We start from the raw sequence: 10993 nt of genomic DNA, 5'->3' as shown, positions 1-10993 counted from the left end.
CTCTCTCAAAAGAACAAATGGGAGGAGGGCGCCAGGATGATACAGTCAGTTGAGATCCAACTCTTGGTTTCTGTTCAGGTCATGATCTCAAGGTCATGAGACTGAGCCCCAGGCTGGGCTCCACATTCAGCACAGAGTCTGCTTGAGACTTTCTTTTCCTCTCCTTCTGCCTCTCCCCACTATGCTCTTTCTCTCTCTCAAATAAGAAAATAAATAAATCTTAAAATAAAAAAACTATGAAATAGGAGCCAGACACTAGTAAGAGCAGCTACTAGAACTCAGCCATGGGTCTAACTTGGGTAGGGTACATTTCATGCACCATGCTTCAACATGTAGTAACAGTGTCTGTTGTGTATCTAAAGTCACACCCATTTACCTTTGCTCATAGGGATCTTTGATCAGAAACCCAGTACCTACGTAATCTCTAGGAAAGTGACCATTGATCTACTTAATGACAAATAGCAATTCCATTTCCTTACCAATGACTGGCTTAGATGTGAGCGACTGGCACTATTCTGGCCAATGAGACAGGAGTGGACATCTTCCAGGCAGGCTTCTGGAGAAGACTTCTTTTCCCTGCTGATAAAAGGAGAGAGAAGACAATAAACTGACTCTCTGTTGAGTGTTGTCGTTTGCATGTGATGCATAGAGCTGGGGCAGCCAAAAGAAACTGTGAGGGAGCCAGCACAGAAGACAGGTCAACATATTAAGGGTAGCAGAGCAGAGACAGAAAAAACGCTGATTTTTTTTTAAAAATGTAAATTTTTTTAAAATCAAAATTTAAATTTAAAAATCTTTTTTTTAAAAGATTTTATTTACGAAAAAAAAAGATCTTATTTATTTACTTTGTGAGAGAGAAAGAGTGGGTGCAGGAGTGGGCAGAGGGGCAGAGAGAAAGGGAGAAGCTTCCCGCTGAGCAGGGAGCCTGATATGGGGCCAGATCCCCTGAGATCCTAACCTGAGCTGAAAGCAGATGCTTAATGGACAGAGCCACCCAGGTGCCCCAAGAACCTTGATTTTTGATGATATCAATGGGACAATGAATTAATGAACCCTGGTCCTTCTGAAATTGTTTTAGGAAATAATAACTTCTCTTCGTAGTTTCCTCTATTTTTGATGGATGTTTTGCTAATGCAGCTGGAAGTATCCCAGCTGACAGATAATGTGCTAAGCCCTTTAGATATATGCTCTCCAAAATGGAGCCACATTGACCTGTGGCTCATATATGTCTACCTCAGAGCAGGAAAAAACAGCTCCCCTAACTCTGGGGCCCTTTCCTACAAAGAATTCTCTTTTAAAAAAATCTAACACCTACTTTTATGAATGAAGTAGGTGTTTGAAGTAAGTGCCACTTGTATTTCTTAATGTTATTGTGAAGATCAAATGACTTCAAGAAGCACTTGGAGGGGCGCCCGGGTGGCTCAGTGTGTTAAGGCCTCTGCCTTCGGCTTGGGTCATGATCTCAGGGTCCTGGGATCGAGCCCCGCATCGGGCTCTCTGCTCAGTAGGGAGCCTGCTTCCTCCTCTCTCTCTGCCTGCCTCTCTCTGTCAAATAAATAAATAAAGTCTTTAAAATTAAAAAAAAAAAGCACTTGGAATAGTACCTGAAATTTGGTAAACGCTAAATATATACTCATATCATTATTACTAATAGTAGTAGAGGTAGAACTTTCAATTTTTTACAAACTAAGGTAAATTTTAACAGTTGCTAAATGCCCTCCAAATGTCAGTTTGGCCTATGAGTATAATGACTTCTTCATCCCCATAGTACTTCAAAACAAAAGAAGAGGGCTCTGGACCTAGAATTTAAACCACAGATTCATTCTGACAAGCTGCAAAATCCCAAAACTTTCCTCAGAGGTCGGTTCTGAGTCAGTACAGAATAAGGGTTATGCACATAGGTCCTTGGGTCAGAATAAGTCCCAAGCCTTAGCTCTGGTATTTGCTGTGCCTTAGGATTCAATCAGAGAAGTAGAACCAAGGAGCAATAAAGTTGCTATAAAGTATCCTTCCTCTCTCTCTGGCTCCTTCTAGTAACACAGAACTGGCTGCTGATTTCCTTTCTCTTGGCAGCCCTTCAAGTCCCTGAGTATGGCAGTCATATCCTTGTTGTCTCCATTCCCCAGGCCAACAGCCTCAGCTTCTTGGCATCAGTTTCCCACACTGAGGAATTCCAGTCAATGCTGTCCAAAGAACTTCTGCAATAATGGAAATGTTCTCTATCGGGGCCATCCAATATGGCAGCCACGAGTCCCCTGTGGCTATTGAGCATTTGAATTGTGGCTAATGGGACTGGGAAACTATACTTTAAATTGTATTTATATTGGGGCACCTGGGTGGCTCAGTGGGTTAAAGCCTCTGCCTTCGGCTCAGGTCATGATCCCAGGGTCCTGGGATCGAGCCCCACATCTGGCTCTCTGCTCCACGGGGAGCCTGCTTCCTCCTCTCTCTCTGCCTGCCTCTCTGCCTACTTCTGATCTCTGTCTATCAAAAAAATAAATAAAATCTTTTTAAAAATTGTATTTATATTTAAGCTTTTATTTAAATTATTTCAATTTTGTTTGTTTAACTAATTTCTATTTGAATAGTCCCATGTGGCTAATGGCTACTGAATTGGGCACTGCAGTTCTAGCTCTATACGCCGACTCTTCTTCCGATAAGATAGACGTCTCTGCATTTTCTCTGAGTTTCCCATTTTCTTTACCTTCCTTTTCACCAGAATTAACCAATTCTGATACCCCATGCCCTGCGCTGGGCTTCTGTCTCATGTCAGCTGATTAAGTACCCGGGCTTAAAGATGAGCTGGAACCCCTTTTTTTGATAAATACCAGTTATCAGAGTAGCAACTTTTTGCTTCCTGGGTCACATAATTTCTCTTAGTGATGAGTTCATTAAAATACCTATTTATACACATAGTTTCTGTCTAAGAACCTAAGTGAGGGTTGGGTAAGGATCTGCCAGTGCATTCATCAATTATACTATAAATATTACACATTTATTTCATCTAATGCAGTGAGACCAGCAGTTAGTATATATATGTTGCCTGTGCTATGAAATCGGCTCTCTGCTAAACATATTTAGTCAACTAAGCACAGTCACTGGGAATATCCACTGATGGCCAACAACACCAACTGAGTCATCCAAATCAGCAAAGAGGACTGGTCCAGGGGATACAAATGAAGATTACACAGTTTTCTGACAAAATCTGGAGCTTTCCAATCTGACTATTGTCTAGAGAACCAAATAGTATAAAAAGAAGAACTAGGGGCTGCCTGGGTGGCTCAGTAGGTTGAGCCTCTGTCTTCAGCTAGGGTCATGATCTCAGGGTCCTGGGATCGAGTCCCACATCAGGCTCTCTGCTAGGCCGGGAGCCTGCTTCCTCCTCTCTCTCTCTCTCTCTCTCTCTACTTGTGATCTCTCTCTGTCAAATAAATTAAAAAATAAAATAAAAAAAAGAACTATGAATGATAAAACTTTAGAAGAGAGATCAGTGAATCAAATACACCAAACTTTAAAGCAGGAAAGGTCCTTCTAGGTGAGACAGGAGAGTGCTCCCAGAATTTGAAGGATGTATCACTACGTACATAGTCTCTGAACACACACCAGATGCCAGGCACCAGGACACAGTGTCAAAGGATATGGTGCCCACCCTCAATGAGTCTCCGGTGTACAGCGGAAACAGAGACATGTAAATTATTCCAATAGGTACAGTTGCCAGATTTAGCCAACAGAAGTACAGAGTATCCTGTTAAATTTAAATTTCTGAAAAACAGTCAACAGCTTTTTTAGTAGAGGTATATCCCACGCAATATTTGGGACATACTTACATGAAAAATAATATTTATTTGTTTGAAATTCAAATGTAACTGTGCATTCAGTATTTGATCTGGCGAATCTAAATACAAATATAATGATTAAAGGGGGTATTAGGTACTACAAGAAAATATCCAAGAGGTGCAGACCTCAGAGGCCAAGTCAAAGAAGGGTTACGGAGGAGGTAAGTCTTAAGCCAAATTTTTCCAAGCAGCAGAAGATATGCCAGACAAAGAGAGTACAGAAGGAGCAGTTTGCACAAAGGCACCGGGGTTTGAGAGAGCAGGGCACACTTTGGGGAAAAGCAAGGAGCTCAACAGGGATAGAATAAATGATAGGTTATAATCTCAGGAACTAAGAGAAAAGCCCAAGTCAGAATAACATCACAGGCTGAGGGATAAAGGGAGAAAAGAGAGTTCATAAACACAGCAAGAAGTGGTCTGAGAAAGAAAAAGAAAACCCTGAGACTAAGAAGGAGAGAGAAGTGCAGAGACAAATGCTGCAGGCAGGCCAAGTAAGAAAATATAATTGACTAGGCCCACAGGGATGACATCAGTGACACTGACCAAAGCCATTCCAGTAGAATGGGATGGCGCCAGGTTGAGAAAGCTCATGGAGGTGGCAAGAATAAGAGAACCCAAGGGCAGACATTGCGTTCAAAAATTTGATTGTGAAAAAAGTATCATGTTTAGACCTGGACAGACAGGGAAGTGGCCTGGGCTCTGAACTTTAAAGAGGGCCCCAGTTTGTCACCCCTTCAGCTCCACTTATGTCCTGTGGCTGAGGGGACATGTTCACATAGAGCCTGCACATTCCTGAAATTCTTTACTCAAATGGAACCAAAACTGTGATCAGAGACTACCCAAGCTTCTTCCTAGGTCTCTCTTTCCAAGAGTCAGCCATGCCCCTAGCATGCTCATCCTTAAGCTGAGGCACAGCCCAGGGCCTACTGTTAGGCATGCAAGGATGTGGAAGGATCAGCTCAGGGCCTACTGTTAGGCATGCAAGGATGTGGAGGGATCTTGGACATGTGCTTGAAGTATCCACACTCTTGGATGCATGACCATTCGTGATGCAGGATGGAGTCAGCATGGGAAGTGGAGTAGGGTATGTCACAGGCTTCCTCCTTCGATCTTATCTCAGGCCTCACAAAATAGAGGAAATATGTCAGAAGAAGTTGTTAGTGATGAACATAAGGCCAAGAGATGATGATTTTGAAAATGAGCACTATTTGATATTTTGTTTTGTTCTTTTAAAGTAAACTCTATGCCCAGCGTGGGGCTTGAACTCACAAGCCTCAGATCCAGAGTCACATGCTCTACCAATTAAGCCAGCCAGGTGACCCAAAAATGAGCATTATTTCAAAGAATCTGTAGTAAAGGGGATACTGAAGCTACAGATAGGGAGAATAATGAAAAAGTGAGGAATTCAGCGGCAAATACTTCCAAGAAAAAACCAATTACAGAAGTGTGGACAGGGTTATGGGACTAAAGAAGAAATGCTAATGCACCCAAAGACTAGCAACAGTGAGAAGCCATTATGTCCCATCTCTAGGCCTGAAAGAACAACAGGTTGGCAAGAAAATATTGCCAGAGCCCAGGGAGCTTGGGAGCTGTGGCTGTAGTCACTCCCAGAAATTCAACACAGCAAGAAGAAAGCAGTAACAATAAATGCCTGACTTTTCTCTCCTCCTGCCCTTGACTTGGTGTCATTGCCTCCCATGGACTGAAACCAACTAGAAGAAACCAGCCAGCAAGGTATCCTGGAGTCAAGGCATTTCCTAGAGGCCAGCCTCTTAGGTCCAAAGCAGGGGGAGAAGGGTTGGGAGTAGATTTGGAAGAGTAGAAAGATTATAAGTAACTAATACTGTTCCCAGGGAGGCAGGAGAGGCCTGAACTTGGTGGCAATGTGCACAGAAAGGAGAGGAGGTTGGCAGGAAGGAACTGGAAGGCATTTCTGTCGAATAATAATCTCTTTTTCTCTCCACAGTTTAGAGAAGGAGGTTGACAGTGAATGAGGATAAGCAGGCAAGGGAATGTTTGGGTTTAATTCTCACAGATGGCAGTTGGCTTAAGGGCCCTTGTGCAATACAGACAATACCTAAGGTAAGACTATTTTCCCCAGCCCTTCTCAGTGGAAGAGGATGTTACATTCTCCTAAGCCTCCCTCTCCTTCTCCTGCACTAGCAGAGTCACAGAGCAGATAAAAGTCTTGGGGGATTTTTCTTTCTCTCTTTCCTGAAATAACCTCCAGCACTACCTCAGCCTGGAGCCCACAGATCTCCAGCAACTTAAAGGCCCACCCACCTCAGAACACTTTCCTCTCAAATACTGACTCCTGATTCAAACTTGCCTCCTTATCCAATAGGATTCTCCTCTGACCAAATCAAGCCCCCCCCCCACCTGTTACAAGAAATATATTTTTTAAAACTAATTTTCACCACATTATAAAGAGCTAGTAGTCTTACCTCAAATCCTCCCATGGGTATCTGGATTTGCAAACTACCTCTTCGTCCCAAAAGATCAATCTCTAAATTTCAAACAGAGAAAATGAGCTGAAGAGTTTGGGATGTTTAGAAACAAGGATATTTTGCTTTCTACCGCCTCCAACCAAATGTCCCTAAATCTACAAATAACTCCTCTTCCTTCTATGTTTTAAAATAAACCATCTGGTTGGTTGGTTCGTTGGTTTTTAACAAAAGGGAAAGAAAAAGGAGAAGGTGAGGAAAGGTTCTGTCTCCGAGATTCTAAGAAGGGTGTTTCAGTGCATAGGCAAACATCTTTATTCCCTTGCAGGCTCTGAAATGTTGGACAAGATGGGATTTAACATCAAGACAACAAGCCCCAGAGGTAGCTTGAGGACTGATTTAAACCTTGCAACACCGACTTCTCACACCCACTCCAAGTAAACTAGACCAGGCTTCTCGGGAGACCCCTGTTTCTGAAGTGCGTGTGTGGTGGTGAGCGGTGGGCGGGTTCATGGCTCCAGGATCTGTCACCCAACCCACTAGACCGCCAATTCCCCCGCACCCCAGGGGCCAGCTCCACGCCGACACAAAACCAGCCTCGCTCTGAGGCGTCTGCTCCCCATCCCGGAGTCCTTGGGGACTAGAAAGAAGGAGGAATCGATTTCATATTCTCTTCTCCCTCCCGCCGTCCACAAAAGCAGCTCTTTCAGGCCCCGAGAAAGGTCCTGTCCCCTTTCCCACCCAGCGCCCGTCAGCGAACTTCACCTTCATCCAAGCCGCTTTACCCAGAAAGACTCTGGGACGGGAAATCAATAGCTCCAGCTTGAGGCGGGGGTAAGGGCCTGGGGGTGGGGGAGATTGGGGCGGACTGGTGGGGAGGCGGCGGGGCGGTGAGGAAAGGGTTCGCTGGGGGACCGCAACGGGTAATTACAGCAGCTGAAAGGTGCCGCCCAGCACCAGGGGAGCGTGTCAGGGAGAATCACCTGGTTTCTGGCGACGGGCCACTGCTAGTGGCGGGACCAGCACCGAAGAGGGGCGCTCTCGGGGGCGGAAGGAGGGTGCGGGTCAGTCTACCCCGCAGGCCTCGCGGGGCGGGCAGCCCCAGGGCTTTCCGCTCCGCACCCAGTGCATCAGGAGACCCCGGGGCGCAGAAAGCGCGCAGGCGCAGTTCTCCGGAGTCGGCCTCCCCGCCCGGAAGCCTGTAGCGCTCTGGGAGCTCCTTCCCTCGGCTCGCGGCGCGCCCTGGGGACCTAGAATGCCGTCTTTCCAGTGGCCCGAGGGGCCAGACTCTGGGAGCTGATGGGGCCCGCGGTGGGGCGACAAAGAGCTGAGCGTTTTAAAAACTTTAGGTCAGACCTGAAAGGGCCTACCGAGAGCTCGCTAGGGCAGTCCCTCATTTTACACACGGGCACGGCGAGACCCAGGAGACGAGGACTATCCTTAAAGACACCCAGTAAAGTGAAGTGGATCCAAATGTGAGTTAAAAGGATATTTAACCTGCAGCCTGAGGAGAGCTGGCCAAGCAAGGAAAAGGAAGGCCATTTATTTTTAAGGCGCGAGAGAGACAAACATTATTAGTTTTGAAAAGAAACAATACAAAATTGATGTCCTAGACAAAGGGGGGGCGCGGTGGTAATGGAGAGAAAAAGTTCTCAAGGCCCGGCTCTTCTAAATTTAATTTTGATTATTTTGAATGGGCTGAGATCGCCTCTACCGACGCCTCACCGTGTTAATACCGCTGGGCCACAGCGTCCGAGCCCGAGTTAAAGTAAACTCCCGCCAGCCGGGCACTGCGCTCCGAGCTGCTCTACAGAGATCCTCTTTCTTCATGTTAAAAAAAGAAGAAGAAGAAAAAGAAAACACAAAAAACCCACAAAAAAACACAACACACAGTTAACCACCTGTCAGGGCTGAGGATACAATGAGGCTCCTGGAAAAAGAGCTTTTCATGCATGCGTAATATATTTGTTCAGCTATTCACTTAATGAAGCTGATAAATGTGATGCAAGACAATAGTCAAGTTAATCTATTTAGTAAAATGTTTTGAGACTTTCAGGCTACGTTAAGGAGGGGAGCGTTCGGCGACATTTTCATTTAAATGCGCTCATCTCCCCTCTTAGGCTGCACAAGGGGGTTCAGGCAATCTATGTGAATATAATTTCTTATAAATGTGTCTTTAATGGGTTTAATTCACCCTTGCCAGCTGTTTTGGGGGCTATTTTGTAAGAGCAAAACAAACGTTTCAGGCTTGGAAAGCTAGTTAAAATTAGTTTCGGTCAGAGAGGCCAAGCTATATTTCCTGCAAACCATCTGCTTGATTGGCACAATAGAAGGATTTTCAAGGAAAAAAAAAGAGGGGGGTGAGTGTGAAAGGAATGAGGGGTGGGGGGAGACGCTAGAAAGGGGTGGGGAGGCCGGTAGTTCCTTGTGGCCTATTCTGAAGGTGAACCCCTTTAGAGGTGTCTTAATAGAGCGGGTTGCCTAGAGGGCTGGGGCGACTAGAAGGCTCTTTGAGCCCAAACCTTGTCGCCCTCCTCCTTTGCCTAGCCGGTCAGCTCCCTCTTCTCCCGAGAAGCAAGAAGCCAGGCGGTGCGCGCTCCTTTGCGTCGTCCTCCGCCCCGCTTCCTGCCAAACTTGCAAGACGAACTCCAAGTGTTGGCAGGCAGCTCCTATCCAGAGCGCCAAGGCCTGAGGGTTCAAACCCTTGCAAAGTGCTACCTTGGAGTCCCAACCTTCCTGAACTTATCTCTCGTTAACTTTTCGGAAGGCAGGGAGTCTTAAGCCACTTTCTACATCGCAGGCACCTCACCTACCTCCGCGCGGCCTCCGCTTACCAGGGTGCACTGGCTGCGGAGTGCCCCACGACCAGGAGAGCGCGGCGCGTGGGGCTGGGACCCGCCCGCTCTCCACTGGCAGGGAGGAAAGAAATTCCCAGAGAAGGTTCCAAGAGTCCACCCTACGGTCCCAGGAAGGCTTCTGCGGCTTTGGCCTCATAGGGCCCAGGAGTCCTGGCCATCTCAGCCGGGGGCTCCCCGCGCGAGCAGTAGCGTCGTGGGGCAGGCAAGCATCTTAACGCCAGCCAGGGCCTCGGAGTCTCACTTTTCCACTCGCGTTTTTTTCCCTTGAAAGAGAAATAGACAACCCAGCTCTGGGAGAGAGGACGTGAGTGACTTCTTTGAAATACACTTGAAGATAACGACATTACCATGAATGGCAGGACGCACAAAACCCCAAGGGCTCAGGTCAAACGGCATTAGTCACAGGTCTTAGCCGCCGCCACAGCGCCGAGCAGCCCCTTAGGCTATCGCGGGGTTTGAAAAGACGCGTTCAAGGAGATCACTTAAAGTAAGATCCTTTCGTCCGATTTCTTGCTTCCTTAGGATTTATTCTGCCTTTTCACGGAGGGCCAGCCCTCGCCCCCGCCCTCACTTTTCCTCTTTGCGCCTTAGGAATGCTTCAGGGAGCTCTGCAGACAGACTGCTGGAAGCAGAGTCCACGTGGATCGCAGCAAGGGGTTGCTTCCAAAATGTCAGGGCCCCTTTTAAAAAGCAGATAAGTTAGCAGCAGTTAGTCTATAGTAAGGTAGAACGACCGGGATGCGTGTGTGTGTATGTATGGGGGCGGGCGGGCGCCTGCGCGCGCGCGCGCGCGCGCATGTGTGAGTAATGGTAGGGGTGCTTGGAGCGTGTAGGTGGGCAGGATAATAACTAAAAACTACACCCAGAGAAACGCTCTAGGAGGAGAGGAGGCCTAGGAAAGAGGATGGCACTAAGAGGGCTCCAGACTGGCTTTGACTTCTTAGCGCTCCCCACCCCCACGAAAAACCTTGCAAACGGAGGCGCTATTCCGACCCTCCAGAAGACTGGGCAAGCGCTTCATTGATGGGTAATCCAACACCTGTAGTCATCCCTTTCTTCTTCTTCGGGAACTGGCTACAGTTCCTGGAGGGGAGGAAAGGAAAGAGGGAGGGAGGGAGGAAGGGAGGGAGGGGAGGAAGGGGAGAGGCGGAGGAGAATTGGATCTGAGAAGAGTTAGAGGGAAAGAATGCAAAACCAGAGCCGGTCTCCCAGCTTCCAGAAAGCAGCTGGGGACAAGGGTAGTGGGGAATTGATAGCGACGGAAAACTTTGTCTTGTGGCAAACTTAAAGTGCAGGTGCTCAAGCAGTTTAGACTTTCCACCCCTATTTTATTGTAAAACTTCAAAAACAAACTTCCAAAGTTTGTCACAGATGTCCCCCCACCTTTCCCGGGAACTCCAATTAACTGGAACAATACATTTTGCAAATTTAAAGAGCCACTTATTTAAAAGTTGTTCCTTTCCTTAGAGGTTTTCGGCAGCCTGCTGCCCAGTATGCCTCCATAAGCGTCATGGGCTCAGAAACTCCATACTTGCGTCATCTTCGAGCATTATAATTCGGCTCTAGAGCCTGGCCCTAAATAACTTTTTAATTTGAATCAAGGGAGAGCTTTAGCGGGCTCTGTTTCTGGTTTAATGTGATATAAATCACAGATGCACTTTTATTGAATGGTTAAAGCAGCGACATGGAGATCATCAACACAAAACGCCCTGAACAAAACCATCGAGAGAAATAAAGCTGGTTAATAAGATTTTTGAGAAAGCTTTGTGTTAAAAAGCAAAAAGGAAAACCAGCTGAAGGTAACAGTTAGTTCATGGTTAATAGGATCAGGGCAGCCTGGCGGGGCTGCACACTT

Source organism: Lutra lutra, chromosome 10 (assembly GCF_902655055.1).
Source record: "Lutra lutra chromosome 10, mLutLut1.2, whole genome shotgun sequence".
Lineage (NCBI taxonomy): Eukaryota > Metazoa > Chordata > Mammalia > Carnivora > Mustelidae > Lutra > Lutra lutra.
The sequence above is the reverse complement of the archived record's forward strand: the minus strand, read 5'-3'. Positions refer to the sequence as shown.